Consider the following 21,785-nt stretch of genomic DNA (forward strand, 5'->3'; position numbering starts at 1 on the left):
ATGCTTGAGCCCATTGTTGCAGCCACTGTGTCAATCCATCTCATTGAGGGTCTTCCTCTTTTCTGCTGACCCTGTACTTTACTAAGCATGATGTTCTTTTCCAGGGACTGATCCCTCCTGACAACACGTCCAACATATGTAAGACGAAGTCTTGCCATCCTTGCTTCTAAGGAGCATTCGAGTTGTAGTTCTTCCAAGACAGATTTGTTCGTGCTTTTGGCAGTCTATGGTATATTAAATATTCTTTGCCAACACCACAATTCAAAGGTGTCACCTCTTCTTCAGTCTTCCTTATTCATTTTTTAGCTTTTTCATGCATATGATGCGATTGAAAATACCATGGCTTGGGTCAGGTGCACCTTAGTCTTCAAGGTAACATCTTTGCTTTTCAATACTTTACAGAGGTCCTTTGCAGCAAATTTGCACAATGCAATGAGTCTTTTGATTTCTTGACTGCTGCTTCCATTGCTATTGATTGTGGATCCAAGTAAAATGAAATCCTTGACAACTTCAATCTTTTCTCCATTTATCATGATGCTACTTATTGGTCCAGTTGGAAGGGTTTTTGTTTTCTTTCTGTTGAGGTGTAATCCATACTGAAGGCTGTGGTCTCTGATCTTCATCAGTAAGTGCTTCAAATCCTCTTTCAGCAAGCAATGTTCTGTCCTCTGCATAACGCAAGTTGTTAATGAGTCTTCCTCCAATCCTGATGCCCTGTTCTTCTTTATATAGTCTAGCTTCTTGGATTATTTGCTCAACATATAGATTGAATAGCTATGGTGAAAGGATACAACCCTGACACACACCTTTCCTGAATTTAAACCAGGCAGTATCTCCTTGTTCTTTCCAAACAGCTGCCTCTTGGTCTACATACAGGTTCCTCATGAACATAGTTAAGTGTTCTGGAATTCCCATTCTTCACAGTGTTATTCATAATTTGTTATGATCCACACAGTCAAATGCCTTTGCATAGTCAGTAAAACACAGGTAAACATCCTTCTCGTATTCTCTGCTTTCAGCCAGGATATCGGCAATGATATCCCTGGCTCCGCGTCTTCTTCTGAAACTGCCTGAATTTCTGGCAGTTCCCTGTTGATATACTGCTACAGCCACTTTTGAATGATCTTCAGCAAAATTTTGCTTGCGTGTGATATTAATAATATTGTTCTTTAATTTCTGCATTCTGTTGGATCACATTTCTTGGGAATAGGTGTAAATACAAATCTATTCCAGTCGGTTGGCCAGGTAGCTGTCTTCCAAATTTCTTGGCGTAGATGAGTAAGCACTTCTAGCTCTGCATCCGTTTGTTAAAACATCTCAATTGATATTCCATCAATTCTTGGATCCTTGTTTTTCACCAGTGCCTTCAGTGCAGCTTGGACTTCTTCCTTCAGTACCACCAGTTCTTGATCACATGCTACCTCTTGAAATTGTTGAATGTTGACCAATTCTTTTTGGTATAAGGACTGTGTATTCCATCTTCTTTGGATGCTTCCTGCGTCATTTAATATTTTCCCCATAGAATCCTTCACTATTGCAAGTCGAGGCTTGAATTTTTTCTTCAGTTCTTCCAGCTTGAGAAATGCCGAGAGTGTTCTTCCCTTTTGGTTTTCTATCTCCAGTCGCTTGCACATGTCATTATAATACTTCACTTTGTCTTCTTGAGCTGCCCTTTGAAATCTTCTGTTCAGTTCTTTTACTTCATCAATTCTTCCTTTTCCTTTGACCACTCGATGTTCAAGAGCAAGTTTCAGAGTCTCCTGTGACATCCATCTTGGTCTTTTCTTTCTTTTTAATGATCTCTTGCTTTCTTCATGTATGATGTCCTTGATTTCATTCCACAACTTGTTTGGTCTTTGGTCATTAGTGTTCAACTTGTCAAATCTATTCTTGAGATGGTCTCTAAATTCAGGTGGGATATACTTAAGGTCGTACTTTGGCTCCTGTGGACTTGTTCTAATTTTCTTCAGTTTCAACTTGAACTTGCGTATGAGCAATTAATGGTCTGTTCCACAGTTGGCCCTGGCCTTGTTCTGACTGATGATATTGAGCTTTTCCATCGTTTCTTTCCAAAGATGTAGTCAGTTTGATTCCTGTGTATTCCATCTGGTGAGGTCCATGTGTGTAGTCGCCGTTTATGTTGGTGAAAAAGGGTATCTGCAGTGAAGAAGTCATTGGTCTTGCAAAATTCTATCATGTGATCTCTGGCATCATTTCTATCACCAAGGCCATATTTCCCAACTACCAAGCCTTCTTCTTTGTTTCCAACTTTCGCATTCCAAGCACCAGTAATTATCAATGCATCCTGATTCCTTGTTAGATTAATTTTAGACTGCAGACGCTGATAAAAGTCTTCAGTTTCTTCATCTTTGGCCTTAGTAGTTTGTTCGTAAATTTGAATAATGGTCATATTAACTGGTCTTCCTTGTAGGCGTACGGATATTACCCTATCACTGACAATGTTGTATTTCAGGACAGATCTTGAAATGTTCTTTTTGACAATGAGTGCAACGCCATTCCTCTTCAAGTTGTCATTCCCGGCATAATAGACCATATGATTGTCCAATTGACAATTGCCAGTACCAGTCCATTTCATCGCACTAATGCCTAGAATATCGATGTTTATGTGTTCCATTTCAATTTTGATGATTTCCAATTTTCATAGATTCATACTTCTATGTCCCAGTTTCCAATCATTAATGTATGTGTGCAGCTTTTCTTCTCATTTTGAGTCATGCCACATCAGCAGATGAAGGTCCCGAAAGCTTCATTCCAGCTACATCATTAAGGTTGACTCTACTTTGAGGAGGCAGCTCTTCCCCAGTCATCTTTTGAGTGCTTTCCAACCTGAAGGGTTCGTCTCCCGGCATTATATCAGACAATGTTCTGCTGCTATTCATAAGGTTTTCATTGGCTAATTCTTTTCAGAAGTAGACTGCTGGGTCCTTCTTCCTAGTCTGTCTTAGTCTGGAAGCTCAACTGAAACTTGTCTGCCATGGGTGACTCTGCTGGTATCTGAATACTGGTAGCATGTCTTCCAGCATCACAGCAATATGCAAGGCCCCACAGTATGACAAACTGACAGACACGTGAGGGAGTTCAAGCTTAGGTGGGGGAAAAATTGTTATTTATCGACCCCCTAAAACCTTCACACTTAGTTCTAATTAAGCCCTCAATAAATAGTTACTGAGTAGTTAAAGGACTATTCCAGCATACAAATTCCCCTTATCCCACCTCAGTCTGGCTTGAATTAGAGTCTCAAAAGCCAAGTGGCAAGCTAGAGCCAAGTTTAATATCTCTGCAAGAAAGAAGCAGCCAGTTGGCTTGTTTACTAGATTTCTTGCACGTGTCATTAACCCAGAAGTCAACATCTCTACCAAAGGTGAGGCAAAATTAGGATATGACTTTCCCTATGGACATATAACTCTTGCCCCAGTCAGCCAGCATGTTTTACCTCATCTAGCAGAAGCTGGCTCAGGAATAACTTCCACCCTGTCAGTAACCACCTTTCAGAACTTGACTTCATTTTGGGTAAAACATACCTAAACTTCTCATTACTTCCAAGGAGAAGCTAATAAACACCAATGGAGTTGTTCTTGAGCAGTTATTGAAAAATTTCCATTTTCTGTTTTAGCTTATTTTCTGGATGTCTTTTTCTTCAGTTTTGCTATCATAAGGAGTCCAAAACGCTGAAATGATGCAGGAGGTAAACAAGAGGCAGAGGAACGTGACTTAGAGACCTATTCACTCTAAGAAAAATTCACTCTAAGGGCCCATCTAAATCATCAGTTTCCAGAATCAGTCTATAGCAGGCCACAGGCATTGATGGTAAGCTAATTAACATCTCTTTCGTCCACCCAGTAATATGAAAGATGACTTCAACACCTTTATCTCAAAAATCCCATCAACTGTAACAAGCAGGCACTTACAGACCCTCAATATAAAGAACTGACTTGATGTGGACCCGTGCACGGTGACCAAGAGTGCTGATTCTATCCTGGTTCTCAACCTTTGAGCAGTGCTGTAATTTCTCTACTTCTACCACTCCCAATTCTGTTCCCTTCCTAACTTTTCAGTAATCAACTCACTATCTCAGTCCAATAACAGATGACAGCTCTTTTCTGCCTTGACAGAGAAAGACTTTTGGATTCTCAGTTCTTAAATGATTTAAAATTCTCAAGAGGGAATTTTGGGGTCACCACATAGTCCTTGCAGAAATATTGACATGCAGACCCACTTCTCATGGATCATTAAATAAATCAATTTGAAAGCGTTTGGAATGTGCTACCCACCAGATAGAAAGGATCCCAAAGGAACAGGATATTTACATGGTGCTAAAGTGTGGTGAAGTGAGCTCCTTTATGTGGCCTCTTGCCTTGCTTCTTTGGAAAAACAGCTTGGGAGATTTTTGTCCTAAGCCCTGAGGAGTTTTCTACTCCACAGAATTTGATACTTTTGTCCACGTTGATTGACATTTCCTGGGAAAACTATTAACAATTTGTTGTTTGGTACTTTTTGGCTGGCCCTGGACTGCAGCCTGCCCTATGATTGGTATGCACCTTGCTGAGGCTGGTCAATAGACTATGCAAATGAAGTGACTACAGACCATGAAAATGAAATGTCTGTAGCCTACTATGCAAATTAAGTGTCTGTGGCCTACCGAGAAGGGATTGATCAGTTCATGGCCTTGGTGGGAAGGCCATGCCTTGAAATTGACAAAGAGTTTGTATATATAAGCAGCCAACCCCACAGAGGTTTATTAGAGACAGAAGGAAGCAGAAAGAGAAGCAGCAGGAAGAAAGAAGAAAGAAGAGAGCAGAAGCAGAGAGAGAGAGGAGGCAAGGAATCTCCTAAAAGAGCTGTAACACAGGTCAAGGACTATAACACTGAAGACAACAAGAGTCCCAGAAAGGGCACAGTGGCAGAGCCAGCAGTAACAGGTCACAGGAACAAAAGAAGCCTGTCCTCAGGGGGCCAAGAAGAGCCTGTCCTCAGGAGTCCTAGAGGAGGCTTGTCCTTATGGGGCTAAGAGAAAGCCTGCATGGCAAGAGGAGCTAAGACAGCTGCCTGCACTGAAGAAGGAGACTTTGCCTCCATACTTCCCGATCCTGATCCTGCGTTGTAGCCTGTTGATTCTGATCCCGAGTTGTACCTCATTCTTAATAAACCACTTAACTGAAAGTATGGTATGTGAAGCCTGTGTGGCCACTGCAAAGGATTATTAAACCAGGCAGGGAAGTAGAGAGTGCTGTGGGAGGGACGGCTGGTGTCAGAATTAGTGAGAAGGTTGGAGAGCAGAAGTATGTCTGACCTCCACCTCATGGGAATCAGCTTTGGGCTGATGCTGGTCATTATCCCCCCTTGAAGTTAGAAAGGTACCGATGCTACTACTATTACTTTTACTACTTCCATCATTTCACACAAAGCATCACCTCACAGATTATTGCCTAACTTCAAGGGGAGCATGTGCAAGGCCAGGGACAAGATCTGGTTGTCACCACCTTAAGCAAACCAAGCATCACTAATGGTGAGACAGTTCACTGTTGTGTGCTTTGTGATGTGAAATATCCAACATCGCCTATGAATGTTTTTGCCAAAATTCTTGAGCCTAAATCAAATCAAACCTTTCTAGCTCTAACATTTAGGTCTAGAGGGGACAGAAGAACAAGTTAAATTATGTGGAAACAATCAGACAAACCCAGAATAGGGGATAAGTGACCTGGACTTCTGAAAAAGTCAATGTTCTGGGGAAAAAAAATACATAATCAAATGCAATGTATGAACCTTGATTAGCTCCTGACTTGAATTAAGACAGATATAAAAGATATTCTTGGAAGAAATAAGGGGAATTTGAAGATAACCATATATGAGATGATTCTGTGGAATTATTGTCAGTTTTACAGGATGTGGTAATGGTATTGTGAGTATGCAGAAGGATGTCCTTACTCTTAAGAAATGGATGGTGAAGTATTAAGTGTGAAATTTCATGACATCTGCAACTTATTTTCAAAAGGTTCAACAACAACAAAAAGTAAAATAGACACATGCATACAAGTATGGCGATTATTGAATCTAGGTAGAGAATACAAAAGTGCTGTTACACTATACTTTTAAATTTTCATGTATATGAAATATTTTCTCATAAAAAAGCAGGGGAGAAAAGTTTATAAAACAAAAGAAAAGAAAGTATCTTCAAGTGGCAGGATAACTTTCCAGAAAGAAACCACTTTCCTTCTCCAGCATAGTCAAATCTTGCCTTAGACATATATATCTGTTTTTGCATGACTTCTTATCTGTAACAGATTACACTGGCCTAGTACTGCACAGACACCGATGATGGGCTTCTGAGACCAGGACTCTGCAAAGACTTTCATTCAATGGAGCCAAAGAAGCTCTCTCTATCAAGGCAGGAATGATAGATAATAAGACCTATTATAGGGCTATGATTTGTATGATGCCGTTTGCTATATAAAATGTGTGATTACTGACTGCATTACTTTTAGAAATGTTGCAAAAATATGGCTTCAGACCAGCACCTGATCTCTAAAATCTACATGATTCTGCTAAAACTCAACCACAAAAAGATAAACAACCCAATTAAAAAATGGGCAAAGGGTATGAACAGGCACTTCACTAAAGAAGACATTCAGGCAGCTAACAGATACATGAGGAAATGCTCTCTCCATCATTAGCCATTAGAGAAATGCTAATTAAAACTACAATGAGATTCCATCTCAGGCCAACAAGGCTGGCATTAACCCAAAAAACACAAAATAGTAAATGTTGGAGAGGCTGTGGAGAGATTGGAACACTTATACACTGCTGGTGGGAATGTAAAATGGTACAGCCACTTTGGAAATCAATTTGGCACTTCCTTAAAAAGCTAGAAATAGAACTACCATATGACCCAGCAATCTCACTCCTTGGAATACATCCTAGAGAAATAAGAGCCTTTACATGAACAGATATATACACACCCATGTTTATTGCGGCACTGTTTACAATAGCAAAAAGATGGATGCAACCAAGGTGCACATCAACGGATGAATGGATAAATTATGGTATATTCACACAATGGAATACAGAACAGTGATGAATCTGTGAAACATTTCATAACATGGAGGAACACGGAAGGCATTATGCTGAGTGAAATTAGTTGCAAAAGGACAAATATTGTATAAGACCACTATTATAAGATCTTGAGAAATAGTTTAAACTGAGAAGAACACATTCTTTTGTGGTTACGAGACGGGGGATAGAGGGAGGATGGGAGACGGGTACTTACTAATTAGGTAGCAAATAAGCTCTACTTTAGGTGAAGGGAAGGACAACACTCAATACAGGGGAGGTCAGCACAACTAGACTAAACCAAAAGCAAAGAAGTTTCCTGAATAAACTGAATGCTTCTAAGGTCAGCAAAGCAGGGGCAGGGGTTTGGGGACCATGGTTTCAGGGGTCATCTAAGTCAATTGGCAAAATAAAATCTATTAAGAAAACATTCTGCATCCACTTTGAGAGAGGCGTCTGGGATCTTAAATGCTAGCAAGCAGCCATCTAGGATGCATCAATGAGTCTCAACCCACCTGGATCAAAGGAGAATGAAGAACACCAGGGACACAAGGTAATTACGAGCCCAAGAGACAAAAAGGGATACATGAACCAGAGATTATATCATCCTGAGACCAGAAGAACTAGATGGTGCCCAGCCACAACCGATGACTGCCCTGACAGGGAACACAACAGAGAACCCCTGAAGGAGCAGGAGCACAGTGGGATGCAGACCCCAAATTCTCATAAAAAGACCGGACTTAATGGTCTGACTGAGACTAGAAGGACCCCAGCAGTCATGGTCCTTAAACCGTCTCTTGGCCCAGGACAGGAACCATTCCCGAAGCCAACTCATCAGACATGGATTGGACTGGACGATAGGTTGGCAAGAGATGCTGATGAGGAGTGAGCTACTTGCATCAGGTGGACACTTGAGACTATGTTGGCATCACCAGTCTGGAGGGAAGATGAGACGGTAGAGGGGGTTAGAATCTGGCAAAATGGTCACGAAAAGAGAGTGGAAGGAGGGAGCGGGCTGTCTCATCAAGGGAAGAGTAATTGGGAGTATGTAGTAAGGTGTATGTAAGTTTTTATGTGAGAGACTGACTTGCTTTGTAAACTTTCACTTAAAGCACAATAAAAATTATTTTTAAAAATGGCTTCAAACCTTTGGAAAATACTTTTGCTTTGTATTATTACAAAGACAGCTCAAAACAATTTCTATTCTGCTTTCAAGTCTACCATTCACATTACTTTGTTTCTGCTTTCTACCTCAGGAACCTCTTGGTTTGTGAAGGTCAGTGAAAGATAGTTGAAATTGGTAGATGATCTCAAGGTCGAGGCCTTCCTCCTTCAATTTAGGGTGAGGAATTTGCTTTTCAGTGCCTGGCATTCTCCTTGGCTGGGCCCAGGAAACCCTTCAGTGTGAGTCTGTATGGGCTGCTTATATGTCAACTGTCGGCCTATCCAGAAACCTGGGAATATTTTGCCATGGTCAAACCAAAAAACCAAACCCGTTGCCGTCAAGTCGATTCTGACTCACAGCAACCCTATAGGACAGAGTAGAACTGCCCCATACGGTTTCCAAGGAGCGCCGGCTGGATTTGAACTTCTGACCTTTTGGTTAGCAGCTGTAGCTCTTAACCACTGTGCTACCAAGGTTTCCTTTTGCTATGGTACATGAGTTGAAAAAGCACTGTGGTAAAGGAACTCTATTTAATCAGGAAGCTTAGCAATTAGTCAGAGAAAACCAGTTGGCCTAATCCTAGTAGGAGCCAGCTCGGCAACACTCTGCTGTGATGCTCTTCTCTGAAGTGTCGTCCCTGCAGGCCGGTTGAGTTTCTGCCTCTGGTGTCAGAGACACATCCCATCTCAGAGAAAGGAGGTGATAACAAGGAGGATTTCAGAAAAGGGTCATGATTTGTGTTTCCCTCCTTAGGCTCTGTTCCAAATAGGCTGCAACCACTAGGGAATGAATATAAGTCAAGTATAACTCAGGTTCTCAATAGTAGGATAATGCTAACTCATCTAAAGTATTCCGCGTTCAATATAATTCTTTCATTTACCATGTTGTCCTGAAATGTTTCCTTTAGAGACAATTGATATAGTATTATTTTATATGAAAATAGAGCATATATATATATATATATATAGGTATGTGAATTTGGATACGGCTGCCAGGTGGAACATTCCTAGAAGAAAGTAGCACATCAATTCAATTAAATAAGCTCTTACCACGTGAGTCCTCCATGTGTCTGCATCAGATTAGCCAAAGGAGAGAAGGAAGGGAGGTGACAGAGAAAAATGTCTTTCCAGAGCTTACCTAATAGTGGAGATGGATACACACATTCGTACAGAAGTAATCAGGAACCCCCTCTCCTTCCCATCACCAAAACTACCAAATGACCTGTACGTGTAGCCAGACTCTCCGTCTTCCTTCCTATTTGCTCTGTCTTAAGCCAACCCCTCCGCTTATGTCCTAGCCCCACCTCTGGCCTTCTTAGAGGCTTGCTACTTCATGTATCCTGTTCTACTTCCTGCCTCATCAGTTTCTTTATCTCTGCTGTACCATTCTCCTCAGTACACAAACCGGTCTGTTACCACACATTTTTAAAAGGAATTGTACCCCTCACCCACTATGATTCAGTTCTTTCTCTCCACATCCCCTTCCAGCTCTGCTCCTCTGCATACCAAAGTGCTTTGAAAGAGCTGTATATTCTCGCAGTCTCTGCATGCTCCCCTCCCATTCCCTCCTCATCCCACTTTAGACCAGTTTCCATTCCTCACCAACCCATAGAGACTGCTCTTGTCCATGTTTCCTTCTAGTCACCTCCAGGTTGCCAAATTCAGTGGCACATCTTTGTATTTACCTTATTTGATCTGTCAGCAGGGCTCAATTCAGTTCACAACTCTCCCCCTTTTCGGAACATTTTCTTGTCATATATGATACCAGGCTGTCCTGGTTTTCCTTCTACTGTCAGGGCTGCTACTGCTCATTCTTTGTTTGCTCTTCCATGTGCATTTGACCTCTAGATGTCCTAGGCCTAGGACATGTTCATCTACGTACTCTCCTGGGTGACCTCATTCAGTTCCATGGCTTTCAGTACATTTACCTCCTGATGACTCCCAAATCTATATTTCTAGCCCAGATAAAGCCGGTCAGTTGCCATTAAATTGATTCCAACTCATGGCAACCCCACGTGTGCCAGAGTAGAGCTGTGTTTCACAGGGTTTTCAATGGCTGACTTTTTGTAAGTAGTTTGCAAAGCCTTTCTTCCGAGGCATCTCTGGGTGGACTCGAACCTCCAACCTTTTGATTAGCAGCTGACCACATTAAACATTTGCACCACTCAGGGACTCCTCCAGCCCTCATGTCTCCCTGAAATTCCACTTTGGTATAACCAGCTCTACTTAATTAATTGATTGTCACATTTATTAATTCCACTTTTATTGATCACCTACTACATGGCAGATATTGTTCTAGTTTTTGAGCATAGTTACATCAGTTACAAAAAAACACTACCCTCATGGAGACAATTAACAACATAAATAAGTAATTTCAATAATATCTTAGAAGCTAGTACTTGGAGAAAAATAAAGCAGGGAAGACAGAGAGTGCTGGGATGGGGAGAGGGCAGTGCATTTTAAATAGGATGATTAGGAAATGCATTACTGAGAAGATGACATTGGAGCAAAGACTTGAAAGAAGTCAGGGAGTGAAACATGTGGGTATCTTGGGAGAAGAACAATCAAGACAGAGAGGACAGAAAGTGTGAAGACCCTGTGGCAGGAGTATGCCTTACATTGTCAAGAAACAGCAAAGAGGTCAGTAGAAGGTGGGTGAGGGGATAGTAGAAGGACAGGAGATGAGAAAAGAAATGGAGGGTCAGATCCCATAGGGGTTGGTCAGCCATAGTAAGGATTTTTTTTTCTTTTAATTGTGTTTTAGGTGAAAGTTTACAGAGCAAAATAGTATCTCATTAAACAGACAATACACGAATTGTTTTTTGACGTTGGTTGCCAACCCCGAGATATGTCAACATTCTTCCCTTCTCTACCCTGTGTTCCCTGTTTCCATTTGTCCAGTTTTCTTATCCCTTCCTGCCTCCTTGTCTTTACTTTTGGGCTGGTATGCCCATTTAGTCTTGTGTACATGATTGAACTATGAAGAACATCCTCACATATGTTATTGTTGGCCTTTAGACCTGTCTAATCTTTGGCTGAAGGGTGAACCTCAGGAGTGACTTCAGTACTGAGTTAAAAGAGTGTCTGGGTGCCACACTCTGGGGGTTTCTCCAGTCTCTGTCAGACCAGCAAGGCTGGTCTTTGTGTGTATGTGTTAATTTGTATTTTGTTCTACATTTTTCTCCCACTCTCTCCGGGACCCTCTATCATGATCCCTGTCAGAGCAGTTGATGGTGGTAACCTGGCACCATCTAATTGTTCTGGGCTCATTCTGGTGGAGGTTGTGGTAGATGTGGTCCATTAGTCCTTTGGACTAATCTTTCCCTTGTGTCTTTGCTTTTCTTCATTCTCCTTTGCTCCAGACAGAATGGGACCGGTAGATGTATCTTAGATGGCCGCTCACAGGCTTTTAAGACTCCACAGACTACTCACCAAAGTAGGATGTAGAACATTTTCTTTATAAACTATGTTGTGCCAATTGAGTTAGATGTCCCCTGAGACGATGATCCCCAGCCTTCAGCCCAGTAATTCAGTCCCTTCCGAAGTTTGGATGTGTCTAGGAAGCTTCTATGACTCAAGTTGTGCTTCCCCAATATTGTGTACTGTCTTACCCTTCAACAAAGTTACCACCTATCTATTGCCTAGTTAGTGTTTCTCCCACCCCATCCCTCCTTTCACTCGTAACCATAAAAGATTGTCTCCTTCTGTGTGAAAACCTTTTCATGAGTTTTTGTAATAGTGGTCTCATACAGTATTTGTCTTTTTGCGAATTGACTTATTTCACTCAGCGTAATGCCGTCCAGATTCATCTATGTTGTGAGATGCTTCAGATTCATCATTTTTTTTTATTGTTGTGTAGTGTTCTGTTGTGTGTATGTACCATAGTTTGTTTACTCATTCATCTGTTGATGGGCACTTAGGTTGTTTCCAACTTTTTTCCTTTTTGAATAATGCTGCAATGTACGTGGGTGTGCATATGTCTATTCATGTGATGGCTTTTATTTCTCTAGGATATATTCCTAGGAGTGGGATTGCTGGATCATATGGTAGTTCTATTTCTAGCTTTTTAAGGAAGCGCCATATCGCTTTCCAAAATGGTTGTATCATTGTGCATTCCCACCAGCAGTGCATAAGAGTTCCAATCTCCCTGCAACCTTTCCAACGTTTGTTATTTTCCATTTTTTTTTTTTATTCGTAACAGTAGTGTCAAGGTAAATTGGTATTTCATTGTAGTTTTGATTTGCATTTCTCTAATGGTTAGCGATGGCGAGCATTTCCTCATGTGTCTGTTAGCCTCCTGGATGTCTTCTGTGGTGAAATATCTGTTCATATCCTTCACCCACCTTTTAATTGGATTATTCGCTTTTTGTTGTAGAGGTGTTGGATTATCCCGTACATTTTAGAGATGAGATCTTCGTCAGATATGTCATAGCCAAAAATTTTTTCCCAGTCCGTAGGTTCTCTTTTTACTCTTTTGGTGAAGTCTTTTGATAAGCATAAGTGTTTAATTTTTAGGAGACCTCATTTATCTAGTTTATCTTTTGGTGTTTGTGTATTGTTAATTATGGTTCATATCCTGTTTATGTTGTATATTACATTCACTGGTGTTGACCCTATTTTTTCTTCCATGATCTTCATAGTTTTTGATTTTATGCTTAGGCCTTTGATCTAGTTTGAATTATCTGTCATGTAGGATGTGAGGTATGGGTCCTGTTTCACTTCTTAAAGATGGACATCCAGTTTTGCCACCACCATTTGTTAAAAAGACTATCTTTTCCCCCATTAAATGGGCTTTAGGCCTTTGTCAAAGGTCAGGTGGCGTAGGTAGATGGATTTACATCTGGGTTCTCAATTCTGTTCCATTGGTCAAGGTGTCTGTCATTGTACCAGTACCAGCCTGTTTTGACTACCATAGCTGTATAGTAGGTTCTGAGGTCAGACAGTGGGAGGCCTCTACTTTATTCATCTTCTTCAATAATGTTTTATTTATCCAGAGCCTCTTTCCTCTCCATATAAATTTAATGATTAGTTTTTCCAACTCGTAAAAGAATGCTATTGGTGTTTTGATCAGGATTGCCTTGTATTTATAGATTGCTTTGGGTAGAATCAATGTTTTCAAAATACCATGGTATGTTTTTCCATTTATGTAGATCTGTTTTGGTTTCTTGCAGTAGTGTTTTGTAGTTTCCTTTGTATAGGTCTTTTACATCCCTGGTTGGATTTATTCTTAAATATTTTGTTTTTTTAGGGATATAAATCATATTGCTTTCCTGATTTCTGTTTCATAGTTCTCTTTATTGGTGTGTAAGAATCCAACTGATTATTGTATACTTATCTTCTATCCTGCTACTCTGCTGAATCTGTTAGTTTCAGTAGTTTTCTTGTGGAGTCTTTAGGGTTCTCTATGAATAGTATCATATTATCTGTGAGTAGAGATAGTTTTACTTCTTTCTTACCAATTTGGATGCCCTTTATTTCTTTTTCTTGGCTTGTTACTCTAGCTAGGACTTTCAGCACAATGTTAAATAGAAGTGGTAATAAAGGGCATCGTTGTCTTTTTCCCATTCTTAGGGGGAATATTTTCAGCGTCTCTCTGTTGAGAATAGATACCCTTTATTATGTTGAGGAACTTCCCTTCTATACCTATTTTATTGAGTTTTTTATCAGGAATGGGTGTTGGACTTTGTGGAATGCCTTTTCTGTGTCGTTTGAGATGATCATGTGATTCTTCTCTTTTGTTTTATTTATGTGGTGGATTATCTTGTTCATTTTCTCATGTTGAACCATCTTTGCCTACGTGGTATGAATCCCAATTGGTTGTGGTGTATTTTTTTTTTTTTTATGGTGCCGAATTCTATTGGCTTGAGTTTTGTTGAGAATTTCTGCATCTATATTCATGAAAGATACTGATCTGTAATTTTCTTTTTGTGTGGTGTGGTGTGGTGTGTTTGCCTGGTTTTGGTATCAGACTTATGCTGGCTTCAGAGAATGAGTTCAGAAGTATTATTTCTTTTTTTGTGTTGTGAAATAGTTTGAGTAGTATCGGTGTGAGTTTTTCTCTGAATGTTTGGTAGAATTCTCCAGTGAAGCCATCTGGACCAGGACTTTATTTTGTTGGCAGTTTTTTTTTTTAATTACCTTTTCAATCTCTTCTCTTGTTATGGGTCTGTTCAGATTTTCTACCTCAGTTTGTGTTCATTTAGGCATGTAGTATGTTTCTAGAAATTTGTCCATTTCCTCTAGGTTTTCAAATTTGTTGGAGTATGGCTTTTCATAGTACTCTGTTATGATGCTTTTTATTTCAGTTGAGTCTGTTGTAAAGTCTCCCATTTCATTTCTTATTTGGGTTATTTGCTTCCTATCCTGTTTTTCTTTTGTGATTTTGGCCAATAGTTTGTTGATCCTTTCCCAAAAAACCAACTTATGGTTTTCTCGATTCTTTCTGTTGTTTTTCTATTCTCTATTTCATTTATTTCTGCTGTGATCTTTATTATTTCCTTTCTACTGGTGGCTGTGGGCTTCTTTTTCTGTTCTTTTTCTATTTGTTGTATGCTAACGTTTTGATTTTGCCCCTTTCTTTTTCGATGTGTGCATCTATTGCTACAAATTGGCCTCTCAGCACTGCCTTTGCTGTGTCCCAAGTGTTTTGGTATGATGTGTTTTCATTCTTGTTTGCTTCTAGGAATTTTTTTATTCCATCTTTGATTTCTTTTGTTACCAAGTGATTTTTAAGCAAGATGCTATTCAGTTTCCACGTATTTGATTTTTTTCCCTTGCTCTTCCTGTTATTAATTTCTACCTTTATGGTGGTGTGATCAGAGAAGACGCTTCATATTATCTTGATGTTTTGGATTTTGTTGAGGGTTGCTTTGTGGCCTAAGATGTGATTTATTCTGGAGACTATTTCATGTGCATTGGAAAAGAACATATACTTTGCTGCTGTTGGGTGGCATGTTCTATATGTCTATGAGGTCAAGATGGTTGATAGTGGCCTTTAGATCTTCTGTATCTTTGCTGAGTTTCTTTCTAGATGTTCTGTTCTTTACCGAGAGTGGTGTGTTGAAGTCTCGTACTATTACTGTGGAATGTCAATTTCTCTTTTCAATGCTGTTAGAGTTTGTTTTATGTATTTTGGAGCCCTGTCATTGGGTGCATACATATTTATTATGGCTATGTCATCATGGTGGGTTGTTCCTATAATCATTATATAATGTTCTTCCTTGTCTTTTATGGTGGATTTTGCCTTAGAGTCTATTTTATCTCAGATTAGTATTGGCATTCCTTGTTCTTTGCTTAATATATATTTTTTCTATCCTTTGATTTTTAATATATTTGTGTCTTTATGACTAAGGTGTGTTCTTATAGACAGCATATTGATGGGTCATCTTTTTTTTTTATCCATTCTGTCACTCTCTCTTTACGGGTACATTTAAGACATTTGCATTCAGTGTGATTATCAATTAGGCGTGAATTTACTGCTGTCATTTTGTAGTGCTTTTTATGTGGTGCTGACATTTTCCTTTTTCCTCTTATTTTTCTGTGCTCAGTTCCTTTTGATTGTAAAATTTCTTTTTGTTTCTTTCGTTTTTGTAAATTTTGTGTTTTTCCTGAGACTTTATGTGTTTCTTCTTTAGTTCGATGAGTAGGTTTGTTAAATTTCTTTATGGTTACCTTGAAATTTACCCTTATCTTCCTAAGTTTGAACCAGTCTTTTATTACTTGCTATCACCTTGACTTGTGCCCCGTTTGGAAGTTCTATACCTACACCATTTATTCCCCCTTTTATTGTTCTGACATTGTTGTCATTTACAGATTGATGTCTTTAGTTCCTTGTTTTGAATCTTTTAGTTTTGTTTTATCCTTGAGAGCTCATTACCTATATTGGTATTTGTCTGAAACTGACCTGTTCATCGATTCGGGTTGTTGTCTGATGTTGTTGGTTTTCTAACTGAAGAACTCCCTTTAATAATTCTTGTAAGTTTGGTTTGGTTTTTATGAATTCCTTTGATTTCTGTTTATCTGGAAATGTCTTAACTTTGCATCATATTTGAGCAAGAGTTTCGCAGAATATATTATTCTTGGTTGCCAATTTTTTCTTTCAAGGCTTTATATATATCAACCCATTGCTTTCTAGCCTGCATGATTTCTGCCGAGTAATCAGAGCTTATTCTTATTGTTTCCCCTTTGTATGTGACTTTTCATTTTTCTCAAGCTTTTGTCAGGGTTCTTTGTTTTTGGTTTTAGCAAGTGTGATTATGATATGTCTTGGTGACTGTCTTTTGGGGATCTATCTTATATGGGGTTTGCTGAGCTTCTTGGATGGTCAGGTTTCATCTTTCATGATATTAGAAGCGAGTTTGTGTCAGCAAATCTTCAGGGGTCCTCTCTGTGTTATCTATTTTTCCCCCTGTTCTGGAGCTTTGATCACATACAAATTTTTGCTCTTGACTGTATCTCACATCATTCTTTTCTCTAATTTTCCCTCAAACAAAGTGGCATCCATGGATTTGTCTTCCATTTCCCTGATTCTGTCTTCCATTGTTTCAAGTTTGCTTCTAAAACCTTCTATTTTGTCATCCATTTCTGAAATATGGTTTTTTATCTTTTGGATTTCTAATTGCTATTTTTGTATGATTTCTAATAGTTAATTTATTTTGACATTTAGTTTTTGCATTATTTTCCTGAATTCTTCTATTGCCTTGTCTGTGTTTTCCTTGATTATGGCTATGTTTTATTTGCTTTTATCTGTGTTTTCCATGATTTTGTCTGCTTTTTCCTTGGTCTCTTTCCTAATCTCTTGGGGAGCCCTGAATATTAGACTTTTGAATTCCCTATCTGGTAGTTCCAGTGCCTCTTCTGGTGCTTTATTCTGGTTACTTACTGGAGCCATCTTGTCCTGTTTTATTATATATATATAGGAAACCCTGGTGGCATAGTGGTTAAGTGCTACAGCTTCTAACCAAGAGGTCAGCAGTTCGAATTGGCCAGGCGCTCCTTGGAAACACTGTGGAGCAGTTCTACTCTGTCCTGCAGGGTTGCTATGAGTCGGAATCGACTCAACGGCAGTGGATTTGGTATATATATATATATATATTTTATTTCCTGCTTGAAAACACTTCATTAAACATTTTTGGACTGTTGCTTCCTACTTTTTAAGTTTAAGAATAAAAATGAATATTAATAAAACCAAATCTATTCTGAAGTCATTTTCCTTTGTGTGCAGAAATACCAATAAAATGTGCATTAATTTTAAATCAAAGTATTTCACTGCAGAAATTGTAAAAATCTCAAGAGCACAATAATTTCTAAACACACTAAGATCATGCAGCTAGTTCAGTATTCTTGGGAATGATGAGCGATTAGCCTGCCTATGGCTTAGGATCTGTTTCCACACCTGTTTCCTGAGCTTTTTCTACCTCTGAGAGTTTTTCATCATTTTCCAGTGTTTGCTGAAGTTCATGGATGGTACTAAGAAGAACGTGAAACTGTTTCCCCCTCAATTCCAGCTTATCTCCAACAATTTCTTTAACATGTGAAAGATGCTCTAATTCTTTTCCCAAAGCCTCTAGTTCCTTTAATGTCTCATGCCTGTCTGGATGATGCTGGATTACTTTTGCTAAAGCATTGTATTCTTGGTGATTTTTTCATATTCATTTTCCTTGAAGAATTTGCTTTTTGCAATTTTTTCATGTGCTCTAGCAATGCTACATTCTATTTCTTTATAAACTTTTTCATAATTTTCCATTTCTCTGAGATTCATATCATATACTAGCAATTGAAAACTCATATTGTGACAGTGTACTCAGCATACGTTGGTGCTGGCTGTATCCCTCTTGCTGGGACCCAGAGTTGCATCAATTAATGAAACTCTTCACTAGCAGATTAATTATTCAATTATCTCCAGCACCATCTGCATCAATTAGGAGATGATTCCGGATGACTTCGTCGTCAGTTATGGCTCCCATGGCCTGTGCGGCAGTGGCTCATTGTATGTTTTGCTATTATCTGCTGTCTCCAAAACTTTCAAGTATTATTTTCTTTATCTATTAATTGTAGGTTTGTTTGTTTCATTCTGCTTTTTTGTTTTGTTTGGTTATGTCTGGGCAGGTGGGCTGGGAATGCTTTGTTTCTTGCTCAGCTGTAGGCATAATAGTTCTCACCACCTTGTCTGAGTGTGCATGGCCGGTAGCTCAGCTGTGGTGCAGCAGGGCAGCTCCAGTGGTTGGAAGGGGAGGGCAGAGAGAGGTCATTTTTCTGTGGCATGAACCAACTGGGGTCTGGAGTAGTCTGCGGCCAGTGGCAGGGAGGAGCCTGGGGTCTGTGCCAGTTCCTCTCGGGGCTGTGTTGGGTATCAGAGTGGTCCCGAGCTGGCGGGAGAGCTTGGGGTCCAGGGTGCTTCCACTCAGGGCTGTGGTGGGCAGTGGTCCTGAGCTGACAGGAAGGGGCCTGGGGTCCAGGCTGTTTCACTCGGGCCTATTGTGGGCAGTGAGGGGAGGGGTGTCTGAAGCCAGTGGGGAGGGACCTGGGATCTGGGCCAGGATCCCCTGGGGCCATGGCTGGCTGGGTAGAGGAGAGAGGTAGCAAGGAGCAAAGGCAGGGACAGAGGGGGCTAGATGGAGGAGGGGAATAGGGTAGGTTGGTACTGTGGTTCCCGGCAGTTGGGGTTTCCTGATGGGGTAGTTATAGCCCCTGTTCACCAGAGGGGCGGGGGTTGTAGGAGCATGCTCCCACGGTTACTAAGTGAGATAGTCTGGGCTCCTCCTTGAGTTGCAGCCAGCAAATGTGGTCTTACTCAGCCCTGGGTGTGCCTGTGCCTTACCTCTGTCTCCTATTGGGAATTCTGTGGAGGTGCCTTTCTGCTTGCAGGGCTGTTGGCTTCACTCCAAAATGACCATGCTGAGTCATGCCATTTGGCTGGGAACATCCGCTCTGTATCTCCACTCCTTCACTGTTTTCTATCAGTTTCTTCTTCTCAGCGACTTCCAATCTAATAGTTTATCCCTTCATGAAAGGGCCAGGGTTCCAGAATTGATGTCTGTATGTGTTTTACTTGTTTTTTTGGGTCTTTGTTGCAGTGAGATGGCTTAGTGCTTCTTACTAGTCCGCCGTCTTAGCTCTACCAGGACTTTGGTTTTTATACTGAGTGAAACGGAAATTAATTGACAGTTTTAGGTAAAAGAGTGAGATACTCTGACTTGCCTTTAAAAAGAGTCCCTTTGGCTGTAGTGGTGAGAATAGACTCTAAGGAACAAAGGGAGAAGAGCTGTGAGACTATTTTAACAATCTAAACAATGATAGTGTCTTGGGCTAGAGTGGTAGCAATAAGATGGCAAAATATTTCAGATTATGGATCTATTTTGATGGTAAGAGTCAACAGTATTTGCTGACAGATTGGATGTGCATATGAAAATAAGTGAAAGATGACTCAAATGTCTTTGGCCTGTACAACTGGAAGAATAAAGTTTCTGTCAATTAAGTTGGAGAAGACAGTAGGTTGAATCTATTTTAGAGTAGGGTTGCCACAAATAACAAAAACGCAGAACACCCAATTAAATTTGATTTTCAGATAAATAACAAATAATTTTTTAGTGTAAGTATACCCCATGCAATATTGCCTATCCTTATTCCTAAAAAATTATTAGTTTTTTTAATTTGAAGTTCAAATTTAACTAGGCATCCTGTATTTTATCTGGCAACCCTAGTTCTGGAGGGAAGTCTGAGCTGTCTACTAGACAAAGCAGAGTTGTTGAGTAGGCCGTTGGATATATGGGTTTGGAGTTTGGGGGAGAGGTCTGGCTTGGAGATTAACATGTGGGGAACATCATATAAGTGTCTATAAAGCCAGGAAGCTGGAAGACATTGCCAACAGAGTGAGTGTGCTGTGGGTAGAGAAAAGGTCCAAGGAAGGAGCTTGAGGCCCTCCAAAGTGAAGAGACTGAAGAAATAAGGAAGAACCAGCAGAGAGAACTGAGGAGAAGGAGCCAATGAGGTAGGATGGAAATCAGTATATCTAATAGGTGTTTCAGTACCATATAATCAAGAATCAGTGGTGCTGAAAGAAGAGATCCAAGCTGCAGTGAAGGCACTGGCAAAAAACAAGGCTCCAGGAATTGGTGGAATACCAATCAAGATGTTTCAACAAACAGATGCAGTGCTGGAAGTGCTCACTCGTCTATGCCAAGAAATTTGGAAGACAACTACCTGGCCGATAGACTGGAAGAGATCCATATTTCCGCCTATTCCAAAGAAAGGTGATCCAACAGAATGCAGAAATTATCAAACAATATCATTAATATATATATATATATATTTTTATCATTAATATCAAACAAAATTTTGCTGAAGATCATTCAAAAGTGGCTGAAGCAGTACACTGACAGGGAACTGCCAGAAATTAAAGCCAGATTCAGAAGAGGATATGGAATAAGGTATATCGTTGCTGATGTCAGATGAAACATGGCTGAAAGCAGAGAATACAAGAGAGATGTTTACCTGTGTTTTATTAACTATGCAAAGGCATTCGACTGTGTGGATCATAACAAATTATGGATAACATTACAAGGAATGGGAATTCCAGAACACTTAATTGTGCTTATGAGGAACCTGTACGTAAATTAAGAGGCAGTTGTTCGAACAGAACAAGGAGATACTGCATGGTTTAAAGTCAGGAAAGGTGTGTTACCGCAATTTCGTTGACTTAGAGCCGCCTGCCGCAAATAGCCAATTCTTGAGACAGGTAAGATGGGTAGCAAGAGCTTTATTAGATATACCAGTATATGGAGATAGAGGGGAATGATCTCCTCCTAAAGTCCTCTGTCTCACCAGACTACCGATGGGTTTGGGTTTTTAAGGGAAAAGGGGCCATAAGTTTTAGGGACTTGTGGAATGTACTCTCTCTTTCTTCTGTTTGGTTTTGGTGGTCGTATCTCAAACATGTTGATCTTTTCCTGCCATTATCTCATCAGCTCAGGGGGTAGCTGGTGCCATCCTTCGTCTTATTTGACAGGCTTAGATCAATATCACTTGTTTTCCACAGTCTTAGAGGAAACACTGGTTAACACTTAACCATTTGGGGAGCTAATATCAGGATCTTTCTTGGAGGCAGGAATGGGCTAGGGGAGGGAAAGGAGAGAAAGAAGAAAGAAGAAGGAAAAAAAAAATTGGCTCAGGTACTGTTCAAGATATGGCTGAGCAGCCTGTTTCAGGTGTGTGTCTTGGTTGTGTCCTTTCACATACTTATTCAATTGGCATGCTAAGAAAATAATCCAAGGAGTTGGACTATATAAAAAAAAAAAAAAAAAGAGGGCACCAGGATTGGAGGAAGACTCATTAACAAACTGCATTATGCAGATGACACAACTTTGCTTGCTGAAAGTGAAGAGGACTTGAAACACTTACTGATTTTTTTTTAATGAAGATCGAAGACCACAGCCTTCAGTAAGGATTACACTTCAGCACAAAGAAAACAAAAACCCTCCCAACTGGACCAATAAGTAACATCATGATAAACTGAGAAAAGATTGAAGTTGTCAAGGATTTATTTGACTTGACTC

General features: G+C 40.0%; 1 pseudogene; it reads right to left on the minus strand.

Annotated features, from left to right (window-relative positions):
* Positions 1–17,600: 17,600 nt before the first annotated feature.
* LOC126065021 (THO complex subunit 7 homolog) lies at positions 17,601–18,197 on the minus strand (annotated as a pseudogene).
* Positions 18,198–21,785: the final 3,588 nt, after the last annotated feature.

Source organism: Elephas maximus, chromosome 21 (assembly GCF_024166365.1).
Source record: "Elephas maximus indicus isolate mEleMax1 chromosome 21, mEleMax1 primary haplotype, whole genome shotgun sequence".
Taxonomy (NCBI): Eukaryota; Metazoa; Chordata; class Mammalia; order Proboscidea; family Elephantidae; genus Elephas; species Elephas maximus.